Source organism: Pongo abelii, chromosome 1 (assembly GCF_028885655.2).
Source record: "Pongo abelii isolate AG06213 chromosome 1, NHGRI_mPonAbe1-v2.0_pri, whole genome shotgun sequence".
Lineage (NCBI taxonomy): Eukaryota > Metazoa > Chordata > Mammalia > Primates > Hominidae > Pongo > Pongo abelii.
The window spans coordinates 139,341,862-139,356,559 of record NC_071985.2 but is presented as its reverse complement, the minus strand read 5'-3'; the positions used below and the strand labels follow the sequence as shown (position 1 = coordinate 139,356,559).

At 44.1% G+C, this 14,698-nt stretch overlaps 1 protein-coding gene across 5 annotated transcripts in view; it reads right to left on the bottom strand.

Annotated features, from left to right (window-relative positions):
- Positions 1–14,698, bottom strand: part of BCAR3 (BCAR3 adaptor protein, NSP family member) — a 282,319-nt gene that overhangs the window by 64,938 nt on the left and 202,683 nt on the right. The window lies entirely within an intron of this gene.

Below are 14,698 nucleotides of genomic sequence, written 5' to 3'. Positions count from 1 at the left end.
GACATGCACAGAAAACAATTCTGCTGCGTTTCCAAGCACAGAGTTTGTGTGAAGGAAAAGCCACTGTGCAATTGAATCGTGGGCTCAACTAGCTGCTTTTTCATAGAGCACAATTTTTGCTTCAAAAAATGTCTGACAAACTTGGTTATTCAGACTCGGGTATTTATTTGGCAGCCATTTTCTGAAAAATGAACAAAGTGAGCCTGTTACTTCAAGGAAAATAACAGACAGTGTTTGTTGCCAATGAAAAAATTCCAGGTTTCAAGTGAAAATTAGAATTTGGGAAAACTTGTATTCACCACGAGTTTGACAGCTTTCCAATACTTTAATCATTTTTCTGATGAGATCGGTGGTCATATTAATGAATGTGAGTTTTGCTATTACATAGTGAAATATGTAACATTTCTAAGATCTGCATAACTCGTAAACCAATATTTTTCAAATGACCAACACATGATGACATAAACTCATGCATGGGTAAAAGATCCATTCAAATTGCAAGAGAGATCCATTCAAATTGAATTTTAAGGAAATAAAACAAGTTCATTGACAGGATTTCAGAGTCCACATTGCAGTTAACCTTTAAGGAACTATAACTTGTTGAGCTCTAGTCTAGTATCAAAGACCAACATCTGTAATGATCTGAAGAGGCTATTAAAATACTCCTCCCTTTCTGAACTGCATACCTGTGCAGGGCCACATTATTTGAGACTTCAACCAAAGTAATATAAAACAACAGAGTGAACACCGAAGCAAATATAAGAATCAAGTTGTGTTCTATCAGACACTAAAGAGATGTACAAATATGTAAAACAATGTCATTCTTACCACAAGTGTACATTCACTGGTATATAATGGGTTTATTCTTATTTTTAAATGAATTACATGAAATGCTCATTAAGTAAAAATAAGTTAAATAAACATTTTAAAATATTCCATTTTAATTTCTAACATGATGAGTATCAATAGCTAGAAGTCACATAACAAAAACTTTTTAGGGTCCTCAATAATTTAAGAAGTCTTGAGACAAAAGAATTTAAGAACTTCTGCTCTAATATTTAAGTTACTTGCTTTACATAATTTTGATTGAGCCACAAGTTTTCAGTATCTTACCTATGGAGTAGACTAAGGGATACAATTACAGGGGCGTTTTTATTTTTATAAGTAACTATCATAAAAACACTATTAGAAAAAAATTAGAAACTGAGAAAAATGTAAGAAACAACAATAAAAAAAACTTTCAGTTGCCAAGAAGTTTTATTTTGACCCATTACGTGACACTGAATCATTCTACTCCTAGATTTTTATCTTCTGAAAATTCTTACACTAATGCACACCAAGCCACCTCCACTGACAACAGCACCATCCTACCAGTGTCAAGCGTGGCTCCTCTCTTCTCCCACCTCATGTCCAATCCATCAGGAAGTGCTGATGGCTCTGCCTTCATGTTACATTCCTAGAACCCCCTTATTTACCACCTCCCCTGCTCTCACAGGTCCCAACTACCATCATCTCTCATCTGGACAATCACAGTAGCCTCCCCACTGGTCTCCCTGCTTCTGCCCCTGTCCCCTGCAGTCTAGCAGCAACACAGAAGCCAAAGTGAACCTGAGATGCCTCCCATCTCATTCCAGAAAAAATAAAAGTCCTTACTCTGACACACAATCCCTCGCACATCACCTTCTGCCACTCTAACACCAGATGCTTTCACCAGCTCCAGCCTCTGGCCTCCTCATTCCTCCATGGAAGAGGCGGACCCTGGCTTCAAAGCCTTGCCCTTCTTCTTCCCCTTAGACATCACAGTTGACTTGTATTTCCACTCAGAAGTCACCTTCTTGGTGAGGCCTTCCCTGGTCACCCTATCTAAAATTTAATGTCCCCTTACCCCAACTTTCATAGCTCCTTTCCCTGATGCATCTTTTCTGCTAAGCACTCATCGTCAGCTAACAGGATTGACTTGACTGTCTTTCTTATTGTCTTCCCAGTCCTCCACCCCCAGAGTAAAAGCTCCACAGGGGCAGGGATATTGTTTTGTTCACTGCTGTATCCTCAGCCCCTGGAACAGTGACCAGCACAGGGAAGAGACTCAACAAATACTTACTAAATGACTATGTACTAACCACAAAACTGTTTCTAACAGAACAGTAGCAAAACCCAAATGTCAGTAGGGAACTAGTTAACTATAACTGTATTTCATACAATGGAATACTGGGTACCCATTGGAAAGAAGGAGGGAGGCCCATACGTTTAATATGGAATGATGTCCAATGAAAAAAGCAAGTTGCAAAGTTATATGTAGTTAGATAGTTTGGCAATAAATAAAATTCCTCCCAAACTCATTTCTTAACAATGTGATCATCTTCTCGGAATCTCTTTTCCCATTCAAGCAACATGGAGCACCTAGTGCTTCTCCCAAGGCTCCTCCCACTGTTCTCTCCTGCTCCAGTCAGCCTGGGCACACGCTGTCTCCCAGGCATGGAGTCTTCTGCCTTACCCAATACCAGCATCCTTCCTGCCAAGCAGAGATGTTTTTTCAGATACCAAATCACGATTCAAATACAAGTTGTTCCCAGGAAACTTCTTGGTTACCGGAGGTAACACTTTGGGCCAAATGCAAACCTCGTATCTCAAAATCTACATACAGTATTGTAGCATTTTAGAGCTCTTCATTCAAGAACATTGACAATTAATTCTAATAATAAAATTCCTTGACAATTTAAATCTGCATTTTCATGTATTGTAAACACAGCTCTTCTTTCTGAAGTTGAATACAAGTCCTGACATGCTATTACATTTAATATTAAAAGCTCTTAGAATATTTAGAAACCAAACTGTAGCCAAATGCTGAACTGTTGTGACACTGATGACCACTAGAGGGCAGAGCTTAACAGCAAATGATTCTAAAGCTAGCAATCCAGGCCTCTCGTTTTGGTGTTGAAGTTACTGACTCCCTATAGTTAACAAGATCTCCCAAAGAGTAGATAGCTCTAAGCCACAGAAGTTGCCAGAACTACACTTTTAAAAACAGCGTATATCTCTGCCCAAATATGTGAGTATTTAAGGTGACAACAGCAACCCCACAGTTTTTATCCTGTACCAGGTGGGCAAGAGAAGGTAGACTGAGGTTAGGTGTGGGAACCTCTTTGCTGTTTTGAAATAAAAACACTGAAGGATTTCTGGAAAAATTTTAGAGACATCAGCATTACCTGCTTTGCGAAATATAAAATTTTTAGAACAACCTCATTCCCCCTTCCCTAAATTTAAATGCCCAGTATGTGTACATTTTAAAATAACTGGAGAGTATAATTGGATTGTTTGTAACTCAAAGGATAAATGGTGATGGATGCCCCATTTACCCTGATGTGATTATTACACATTGTATGCCTGTATCAAAATATCTCATATACACCTACTCTGTACTCACAAAAATTAAAAATTAAACGCCCTTGTGCATCTGGTGTGTGTGCTTACTCACTAAACAAAAGAAGGGTCTTTGTCCTCAGGACTCACATACTAGTGAGAAGTCTTATTTTTAAAAGTAAACAAATAAGGCCGGGTGTGGTGGCTCAAACCTGTAATCTCAGCACTCTGGGAGGCCAAGGCAGGCAAATCACTTGAGCTCACAAGTTTGAGACCAGCCTGGCCAACATGATGGTGAAACCAGGTCTCTAAAAAAAAAAAAAAATACAAAAATCAGCCAGGTGTGATGGTGCATGCCTGTAGACCCAGCTACTCATGAGGCTGAAGTGGGAGGATGGCTTGAGCCTGGGAGGCAAAGATTACAGTGAGCTGAGATTGCGCCACTGCACTCCAGCCTGGGTGACAAAGCCAGACCTTGTTTCAAAAAAAATAAAATAAATAAAATTTGGGACAAATGAGGATAATATACAGAGTAATGAGATAGTGAGTTGGGGACTGCTTTTAGTACGGATGTCAGATAAGGCTGTTCTGAGGCAGTGAAATGTGAGTCAAATGAACCAGCCATACAGCTGGTATTTACTGAGTGCTAACTACATGTGGGGCACTGTGCTAAGAACTAAGAACTTCACATGTATTCACTGTTTAATCCCCCGATCTTCCCATTTACTGTTAAGGAAATTGAGCTCCAGAGAACTTCAGTAACTTGCCCAAGGTCATACAACCAAGAAATGGCTAAAACAGGGCTCTGGATTTGTATTAGTTTCCAGGACTGCCATGACCAATTACCACAAACTTGGCTACTTTAAAATAGAAATGTTTCTATTGTCTCACAGCTCTGGAGGCTAAAAATCCTACATAAAGTATCCGGAGGGCCACAACGGCTCCGAAGGCTGCAGGGAGGAGCCTGCCTTGCCTCTTCCTCACCTCTGGTGGTTGCTAGCACTCCTCGGCTTGCAGACTCATCCCCCAGTCTCTGTCTGTCCTCACATGGCCTTCTCCCTCTACACCTGTGTCTGGTCCAAATCTTCTTCTTATAAGGACACCAGTCAGTGGATTAGGGCCCATCCTTGTCCAATATGACCTCATCTTAATTTGATTATATCTGCAATGACCCTATTTCCCAATAAGTTCACCATTCACAGGTACTGGGGTTTAGGACTTCAACATATCGTTTTTGGGGGACATAATTCAACCCACAGCAGTGTCCTAGCACTCACTCCAAACCTCTCAGCTATTCTGCCTCAGAAACTTCCAGGCCAATGGGAAGGCAAAGTCCCAGGGACACTAGGGAAAGCCAGGGTGGCAGAGGACAGTGACTATTGGGGTGGCAGGAGATGAGGTTAGAGGTGGACAGGCCACACCAGATTCGAAGTCCAATATGGAGCTGAGTCCCGTCAGAAGCCACAGTTTCAATTCTTGCCTGCCTGTTAGTTTTTGAGTCTCTCAGTCATCCCTACAGTTTGGGATCTCAGAAGAATCCTTCCTTGAGCTAGGGAGGATGGTGCCTCAGCTTCAAGGCTGATGCCTGCAGCACAGAATACAAATTCACACAGAATGTAAATCTGGTCTTATTCCTCTAACTGGCCAGACCATGTTCCTTTCAGCACCTCCAGAGGGCAGCTCCAGGGTTTGACCTTATCTCAAACCATCAAGTTCAGGAGGCCCAGTAAGAAGTCACTTCTCTCTGACTTGCGGCACAAGAAAACCCATCTCAGGCTGCATGGACAAAGCAGTGTCTGGCCTGAGGAGTTATCCACGCAAGCCCCAGGCAGGGGCAGTCAGGGTTCAAGTACCCATGCTGCCCCACACACCTGTTCATCCATCGGGGCTAAAGATGCCAGAACCGACTAGGGCAGCAGAGAGATGCTGCTCAGAGCTGACAGGTACACCTCACAAATCCTGCACAGTGTGACAAAAGCACTATCCTCGTGATTGTGCAAGATCACAAAATTTGCCCAAGGACTCACTTTTGTTGAAAGCCCGTTATGCATTATTGGGAAGGCAAAACAGAAACAGTAAAGGTGCAAATAGCCTAGAGCAAGGGTCAGAAAACTCTGTAAAAGGTTCTGTTAGGCTGAGGCCATAGTGTCACAACTACAGAGGCCCTAACTTAACAATGGTTCCACTGATTTTCAACTTTACGATGGTGCTGAAGTGATACATATTCAGTAGAAACTGTGCTTCAAATTTCGAAATGTGATCTTTTCCGGCCTAGCAACATGTACTATGATACTCTTAGGTGATGCTGGGGTAAACTATAATATTCAGTGGGCTAAGCTAAAATATTCGCTAGATTAGGTGTATTAAATTCATTTTCAACTTACGATATTTTCAATTGATGATGGGTTTATTGGGATGTAGCCCCATCGTAAGTGGAGGAGAATCTGTACTCAATCCCACCATTATAGGAAAAGCAGCCACAGACAATACATAAATGAATGGGCATTGCTGTGTTCCAATAAAACTATGGATGCACATAAAAACTGGAACTTTATGTAATTTTGCCACTCTTCTTTTGATTTTTAAGAAGCCATTTTAGCACTTCAGGAGGCCGAGGCAGTGGATCACCTGAGGTCAGGAGTTCAAAGACCAGCCTGACCAACATGATGAAACCCCATCTCTAATAAAAATATAAAAAATTAGCTGGGCGTGGTGGCAGACACCTGTAATCCCAGCTACTTGGGAGGCTGAGGCAGGAGAATTGCTTGAACCTGGGAGGCAGAGGTTGCAGTGATCCCAGATTGCACGATTGCACTCCAGCCTGGGCAACAAGAGCGAAACTCCATCTCAAAAAAAAAAAGCCATAAAAAAAGCCATATTAAAATATAAAATCCACTTTTAGCTTAGTGGTCATATAAAAATAGGTGGTGGGCTAGATTTGGTCTTAGGCTATAGTTTGCTGACCTCTTGGTCTAAAGATATCCACAAATGCTCAAAGATTAACGTCACTGTGATAACAAGGTTTCCAAATGGACATCCCCTCTCCTCCCTATTTACTGGCTTCTGGCACAATGCTAGGTACTAGTGTGGTCCCAGCAACTGCCCCTAGCTTCTTTCTCTCACCTGCACCATTTACATCCTGTTAGAATCTCTCAGCTTCCCTAATAACTGGGTCTTAATTCTGTCTCTAAAAGCCCTTCAGCTTGTGGCCTAACTTTCCATTCCCACTGCGACTATCTCAGGTTAGGCTCCTGGTAACACTTTCCTCCCACCTGGTCTGACCTGACTGAACAATTAAAAACACATGGTATATACTAAAAAATATCTGTTGAATGAGCCACTGCAGTTAAAAATCCTCAAGCTCGGCACTTTTTCCATCTCATCAAGGGTCTGGCCTCCCTGGTGTGGCCCATCTCAAAATGGAAAATTTCTCCTACTGAGGTGGCAGCACTTAAGGACTGAAATACAAGGCTTTAACTTGCTTTTTTGTGTCTGTTTTGATACAGTCTCGCTCTGTCACCCAGTCTGGAGTGCTGTGGCGCAATCTTTGCTCACTGCAACCTCCGCCTCTCAGGTTCAAGCAATTCTCCTGCCTCCGCCTCCCGAGTAGCTGGGATTACAGGTGTACGCCACCATGCCCGGCTAATTTTTGTATTTTTTTTAGTAGTCAGGGGCTTCACCATGTTGGCCAAGCTGGTCTTGAACTCCTGACCTTGTGATCCACCTGCCTTGGCCTCCCAAAGGGCTGGGATTACAGGCGTGAGCCATCACACCGGCCTAGCTTGCTTTTTAAGGTCAGGCTTATTGGGTATAATTTGCATTCAGCAAAAGTCACCCTTTTTAGTACAATTCCATGAGCACTGACAGCCAACCCCAGTTGGGTAACTACCACTACAATCACGATATTTCTATTTCTATCATCCCCGAAAGCTCCCTGGTATACTTCATCTCTTCCCCAACCTCTTTTCAACCATTTATTTGTTTTCTGTCACTATAAGTTTTGCCTTTTCCACAATATCATACAAATGTAATTTTAGAGTACGTAGCCTTTGAGACTGTCTACTTTCACTCAACGTAATGTATTCAAGATTCATGCATGATATGGTTTGGCTGTGTCCCCACCCAAATCTCATCTTGAATTCCCATGTGTTGTGGGAGGGACCTGGTGGGAGGTAATTGAATCATGGGGGCAGGTCTTTCCCATGCTGTTCTCATGATAGTGAATAAGTCTCATGAGATCTGATGTTTAAAATGGGGAGTTTCCGCTGGGCGCAGTGGCTCATGCCTATAATCCCAGCACTTTGGGAGGTCGAGGTGGGCAGATCATTTGAGGTCAGGAGTGCGAGACCAGGCTGGCCAACATGGCAAAACCCCACCTCTACTAAAAATACAAAAAAATTAGCTGGGCATGGTGGCCCATGCCTATAATCCCAGCTACTTGGGAAGCTGAGGGAGGAGAATTGCTTGAACTGAGGAAGTGGAGGTTGCAATGAGCCAAGATCATGCCACTGCACTCCAGCCAGGGCAACACAGTGAGACTCTGTCTAAAAAAAAAAAAAAAAAAAAAAGAGAGTTTCCCTGCACAAGCTCTCTTCTCTTGTCTGCTGCCATGTGAGACGTGCTTTTCACCTTCCACCATGATTGTGAGGCCTCACCAGCCATATGGAACTGTAAGTTCAATAAACTTTTTTCTTTTGTAAGTTGCCCAGTCTCGGGTATGTCTTTATCAGCAGCATGAAAACAGACTAACACAATGTGTGTTTCTGCATATATCAATAGTTCACTCGTAGGCTGGACGCAGTGGCTCACACATGTAATCCCAGCACTTTGGGAGGCCAAGGCAGGAGGAAGGCCAGAATTCGAGATCAGCCCAGGCACACAGGGAGACCCCATCTCTACAAAAAATAAACAAGTTAGCTGGGTGTGGTAGTGAGTGCCTGGAGTCCTAGCTACTCAGTGAGGTGGGAGGATCACTCAAGACCAGGAGTTTGAGGTTACAGTGAGCTATGATTGCACCACTGAACTCCAGCCTGGGCAACAGAGTGAGACCCTGTTTCTTAAAAAAATAAGTAAATAAAAGTCCATTCCTCTTTAAGGTTAAATAATATGCCATTATATGGGCGTACTACTTTTTTCCAGTTGAAGGACTTTGGGGTTGTCTCCAGTTTTTGTTTTTGTCAATTACGAATAATGTCACTATAAACATGCATATAGACTTTTATATGGACATGTGTTTTCAAAAGGTTTTACTTTTTATAAATGGCCACATTTTCATAGACCTGAAGGATAAGATTCCACTGAATGAGGGAGACTGTCATCCATACCTAGCATGTGGGAACATCCTACCTCAGCATTTTTAATAACTGTAGTAACACCAAACCTCCCAAGAATATTTGCAGAGAATGTTTTTGGGGTGGAGTGGAAGAAGTTGGGTGGAAGCTCTCTTTCATCCCTCTGCATGTGGGCCCCAGAGTGGGCCAGGGCTGTTTTACATTCACTGCTGGCGGCGTTTGATCTCTGGTCCCACAGGGGATGGCGCTGGCTCTGCCAATGTGCACACTCAGGCAAAAACCTGCAGAGCCAGCCAATCGGCCCATTATTTGGTTCATATAACTTGTTAAAATCTCACGGAATGTACAGCGTGCCATTGTTTTTGTAAGTCCCTTTCACGACTTTGCGAGCTGGCTAATTCAGAGCAGACTGGCCTGCTTTCCTGCTAGAAGAAAAGGCTTCCGTCAAAGACAGCTATTTAATTGTGACCATGGCTGCAGCCATCTTGAGTACAAAAAGGGAGCTGAAGTCACGTCACCCCTTCTCCACTGAGGTCTCCGGCAGCCAGGGCACTTATTCTTGGCACTGGAATTTGCGTAATTACTCCTTTTTAAATATGCTGGGTGACCTAATGTATCCCCAGCCGGCTGCAGGAAACGGCCTTGCTAAGATCTGAGCCTTGGATGGCCTGTAATGTCTGTAGACCTAGAAGACCCTTGGGGAAGGAGAATTTTCGGAGCATTGACCCCACAAAGGACAGCTTCCTGAGTTTCTCTGGGGTCATCTGCACTGTGAAGGGAGAAGCTGCAGGGCTCTGTCCCCACTCAGGATAACAGCTGCAGCCTTGTCCTTTCTTCTCCTAACCTGCGCAACAAGCTCAGAGACTGTAGGTCATTCTATTACAGCTCACAGTGGGTCTAACAAGAACCCACCAAGGCTGACTACAAAAGAAAGAGGACATGCGTTCACTAGGAATCTAGCCAGGAACAAAAGGCTGCATTCCGTCCTGACACTTCCTCACTGCGGTAGCCTGGAGAGCAGGCCTTTGTCCACAGGCGGGCAAGCGTGCTGTTTATAGCCTGGCCACAAAAAACCACTTGCCTATTCACGGCTAATTTGAAAAAAAAAAAAAAAACAAAAAAAAAAAACAGGCATTCCAATATTTTTTTCTACTTCACCATATTTTCTAATGTAACTTTTTTGAGGACAATTTATTTTAAAATGGAAAATGTATAATAAACACTTCTTCTAAAAGAAAAATCATGCAGCCCTGCCCTAGCCAATCACTTCCTCCCTTAAAAAACTACAGCTTAAACCACTCCTAGAAAAGAACTCTTTACTAAAATAACTGTAGTGCTGGTGTGTGAAGAGGCCAAAAAGAATTAGTCTTGGCCCAGCATGGTGGCTCATATCTGTGATCCCAGCACTTTGGGAGGCTGAGGCAGGAGTATCACTTGAGGCCAAGAGTTCGAGACAAGCCTGGGCAACATAGTGAGACCCTGTTTCTACAAAAAATAAAAAAAAATTAGTCAGGCATGGTGGTGGTCGTCTGTGGTCCCAGTTACTTGGGGGGGCTGAGGTGGGAGGATTGCTTGAGCCGAGGAGTTCAAAGCTTCAGTGAGCTACGATCCCGCCACTGCAGTCCAGCATGGGCAACAGAGTAAGCCCCTGTCTCAAAAAACAAAACAAACAAAACAGTACTAGTCTTGAGGCTAAAAGGAATATAGGTATAAAGGGGAAGGAGAAAACGTAAATTTTTTTTTTTTTTTTTTTTTTTTGAGACGAGTCTTGCTCTGTTGCCCAGCCTGGAGTGCAATGGCCCAATCTTGGCTCACTGCAACCTCCACCTGCCAGGTTCAAGCGATTCTCCTGCCTCGGCCTCCTGAGGCGCCTTCCACCATGCTCAGCTAATTTTTGTATTTTTAGTAGAGTCGGGGCTTCACCATGTTGGTCAGGCTGGTCTCGAACTCCTGACCTCAGGTGATCCACCCACCTCAGCCTCCCAAAGTGCTGGGATTACAGGCGTAAGCCACTGCACCCAGAAGAGATAATATACATTTATATTTAGTGCAGGTTGTGGGGGCAACTTCTGAAGCTTAAAGATGCAGTTCCTGGGGAAAATAAAAGGAAGAGAATGATAAAGAGTGGAAGTGAACCTAGGCTTCATAGGTTCAAAGGGGGTTACAGAAGTGAACCATAATGGATCACAGAGCAATGCAAGAGTACTGGGGTAACTTCCACTCTTCTGGGAACATGGTGGTGGCAGTTATGATCCGTCATGACCTTGGTCTTCATATTCAAGATACAACATGAAATGGTATCCTGTTCCAATCAATAGGGCAATGTTAGGATCAACAGGGATATCACACAATTAAGAACTCCTTACCACTGGCTACAAGATTTTCCTCTCCAGCCTATTCTAGGCATGGAGAATCCTAAAAACTTAAGCTAGAAGGAACATTAGCCCACTCCAAGGTTTCTATCGTGGGGACAATGGAACCCACAGAGAGCAGGTGGCAAATCCAGGGTCACATTGCTAATTAGAACAAGAGTGTGGGCTGGGGCGCAGTGGCTCACGCCTGTAATCCCAGCACTTTGGGAGGCCGAGGTGGGTGGATCATGAGGTCAGGAGATCGAGACCATCCTGGCTAATACGGTGAAACCCCATCTCTACTAAAAACACAAAAAATTAGCCAGCTTTGGTGGCAGACACCTGTAGCTCCAGCTACTCAGGAGGCTGAGGCAGGAGAATTGCTTGAACCTGAGAGGCGGAGGTTGCAGTGAGCCAAGATTGTGCCATTGTACTCCAGCCTGGGCAACAAAGCAAGACTCCATCTCAAAACAAAACAAAACAAAAAGAACCAGAGTGTGGACCCAGCTCCCTCCCTGGGGTGGGGGTTCTCACGGGATGTGAATCTCTGTTGGACAGCTATCTGGGAAGGGGAACACACGGAGCTGTTATCATTTATTAACATTTTAGCACTACTATTTTATCAAATTTTCTAAGCAACTACTTGACAGTGATCTAAGAAACTGGACACAGTGTAATTGTGTTTTAACGAAGTAAAAATCTGGCCAAATGCAATGGGGCAGTGAGTAGGTTAAGCAGTATAGAGATAAAATTCTACTTCATAATTTTGCCTAGGGTTATTGGCTCTAAAAGATATTTCCTCCTATTAAAAAAAAAAGTTTGGTTTTATCTAGGGTAAGGTATGCTAGGTACGCAGAGGAAAATTCCAGAGCTGTACGCCAGGAACCGAAGTCACCAGCTACATGGTAAACAGCAGGAGGAAGGTGGAGCTACTCTGGAGGGTTCGGCTTTCCAACCTGGAAGAAATCTTTCCTTTCAATGCAGGGAAATAGAATCAATTACGTTTGATCACAGAAAAGGACCTCATGATTAGACAAAAGTTAAAACCAAACTCTCAAGATGATCATGTTCTGAGCTACTGTGGGGGGAAAAAATTGTGAGGAGAGAAGGTTAGGAAAAACGGGAGAAAAAAGAAAAGAAAAAAAACAAAATTCTCTCCTTTAAGTGCCAGAATTAAAGAGACGGAAACAGTGAGGAATGAGATTCCCCAAATCCCTGGACTACTTTGGATCTGCAATTTATTTTCCTCTCACATCCAAATATCCAATTGAGCCTTTGGGGTCTTGGTGCTGTCAGGAGTCCCAGCAGGAGGCCAGCCTGCTGGACAAGGTAAAAGAGCTGCCAAACAGCCCTGGGGCTTCCCAGCCATGCATATTTTCCTCCATTCCGCTTGGGATGAACGACCGGTAGCTAAGCAACCGAGAAACCGGTCCCCTTTCACCCGGCATGAATGTACTGCAACACAAACGGTGCACGGTGCTAGGAGGACACACATACAAACTGCCAGAGCTGAATGTTGGATTCTTTCTCCACCCAGCTCTCTCCTGCCATGACACTGCAGTCCCCTCGCCCCATGAGCTATGAGGGTCAGCCTCAGTACCTTGTCTCTCCCAGACCCAAGGAGGCAGGAGGCAATCCCAGACCTCTCTCTTCTATGTGGGCACTGAAAAAACCAAGGGAAGATGGTTGGAAAGTCTCCGATGGGGAGGGGAGCAGCATTTTTTTTTTTTTTTTGAGACGGAGTCTCACTGTTGTCGCCCAGGCTGGAGTACAATGGTGCGACTTCGGCTCACTGCAACCTCCGCCTCCCAGGTTCAAGCAATTCTCCTCCCTCAGCCTCCCGAGTAGCTAGGATTACAGATGCCTGCCACCACACCCGGCTAATTTTTGTATTTTTAGTACAGACAGGGTTTCACCATGTTGGCCAGGCTGGTCTCGAACTCCTGACCTCAGGTGATCTGCCCACCTCGGCCTCCCAAAGTGCTGGGATTACAGGTGTGAGCCACCGCGCCCAGCAGGGGAGCAGCATTTAAAGACACAGGGAGGGAGGGAGACCTGGGGCTGGAGCTCCTGCCAGTATTTGGACTGCTGTCTGTTGGCCACAACTGGGTGCTTCCCCTGCCTGGATGAGACTCAGGATAGGATAAGACTCCCCCCATTCTGGGGTCAAAATGGATCCTAAAATTTGGCTTCTTAATGCTTGTTTTTTCGGCCAATGAATCTGAACCTACTGGAAGGGGTCTTTATGACACAACATAATTCACATAGAACTACTTTTCTCCAAGCTCAAGAGGCATTAAGTACACAAGAGGATTGTAGATAAGAAGTTAAGGGGGTCAAACTGCACCTCAGTTTATCTGCAACTCTCTCACCTCCCTTGATTTATCTCCAGCCATGAGGTACCAGCTGGCATCAACTTATGGGGCCTTCCTGGCACTGGTCAGCCTGGCTCCACAGGGCAACTAAGTGTGAGAAGTGCTACAACAGACCCAACCCAAGAAGACGGGTCCCTGGGTCCCCTTGGACCTTTACCTCAGGGACCTCTATGAATGTGCTTTCAGAGCCTTAGTGTCCACAGAGGCAAATGAAAATACCCTACATTGGCTCAACACATTCCCAAACCATCCCTCTAAACCAAGGGTGAAGTGAGAAAGAAAAAAAAAGTGATGCATTCAGGAAGGATACAGACACATCATTTATAAGGCTCTGACTAGATTCAGATCAAGTTAGGAGGAAAGGGTACCCTTCAGAATACCTCAACAAGTTCTTGAAAAGGAGAACCCTCTGAACCTCAAAGAGCAGTTCCATCACATCTCACTGCCAGGAGAAGGCAAACAGAGCCCAGATAAACAGAAGCCACCGACAACTCCGATATCTCTTCTTTGTCAATACCACTCAACTCACAATGATTGATATTCATAAATGAGATGCAATAGCTTGGATAATACCTAAACAGGCCATTCCAAAATCCTCTATATTTAGCTTGAGAATGCACTACCAAATTATCTTAAAAGGGGTTTAGACTTTTGTAAAAGAAAAGACTGAGGTATTGGAGTAAGAAGGCAGTACACTTGCTGAGCACAGCCAGACTGGCCCGTGGTAGGAGATAGCCAGTTTCTGAAACAAGGCATGGAGTGATTTTTAAAGGGCTGTTGTTACACACTGCAGAATTCTAGAGTGCATTTTTTGTTAAGTCAAATCACAGTCTATGCAAATAGCATCCTCTAATACTTTGCAATGCACAACCTGCACAAAACATGTGATGTATCCGGGAGGGACACAGATACACTATTTATAAAGCTCTGGCCAGATTCCGGTGTGGTAGCCCTGAGGGTTTAGGATTACACATTTTCTCCCATGAAAACACAGCTCAGTTGTCATTCAGGTATAAGAGACGGGAAAAAAGAATATCCACCTCCATTCCAACAAACCTCACTACGATCGCCCCAAGTGGCCAAGTGGTTCTACTGGAGCTTCCTCCTCTTCCGTCCATCCTCCAGTCTTTTAAAGAGGGAGGAAATGGCAGAACTCTGGGGGAAGGCATGGGTACACACAAAAGTGACAGGCCTACATACTCTGAAACTAGGATGCTGCCTTTGGGATAGCGAAGGTGGAATGAGACTCCTGATTCTAAACTCTAACTCTTGCCACGATTTCTCCCAAAAAATAAGTATGTTGTCATAAATCCAAGAAACC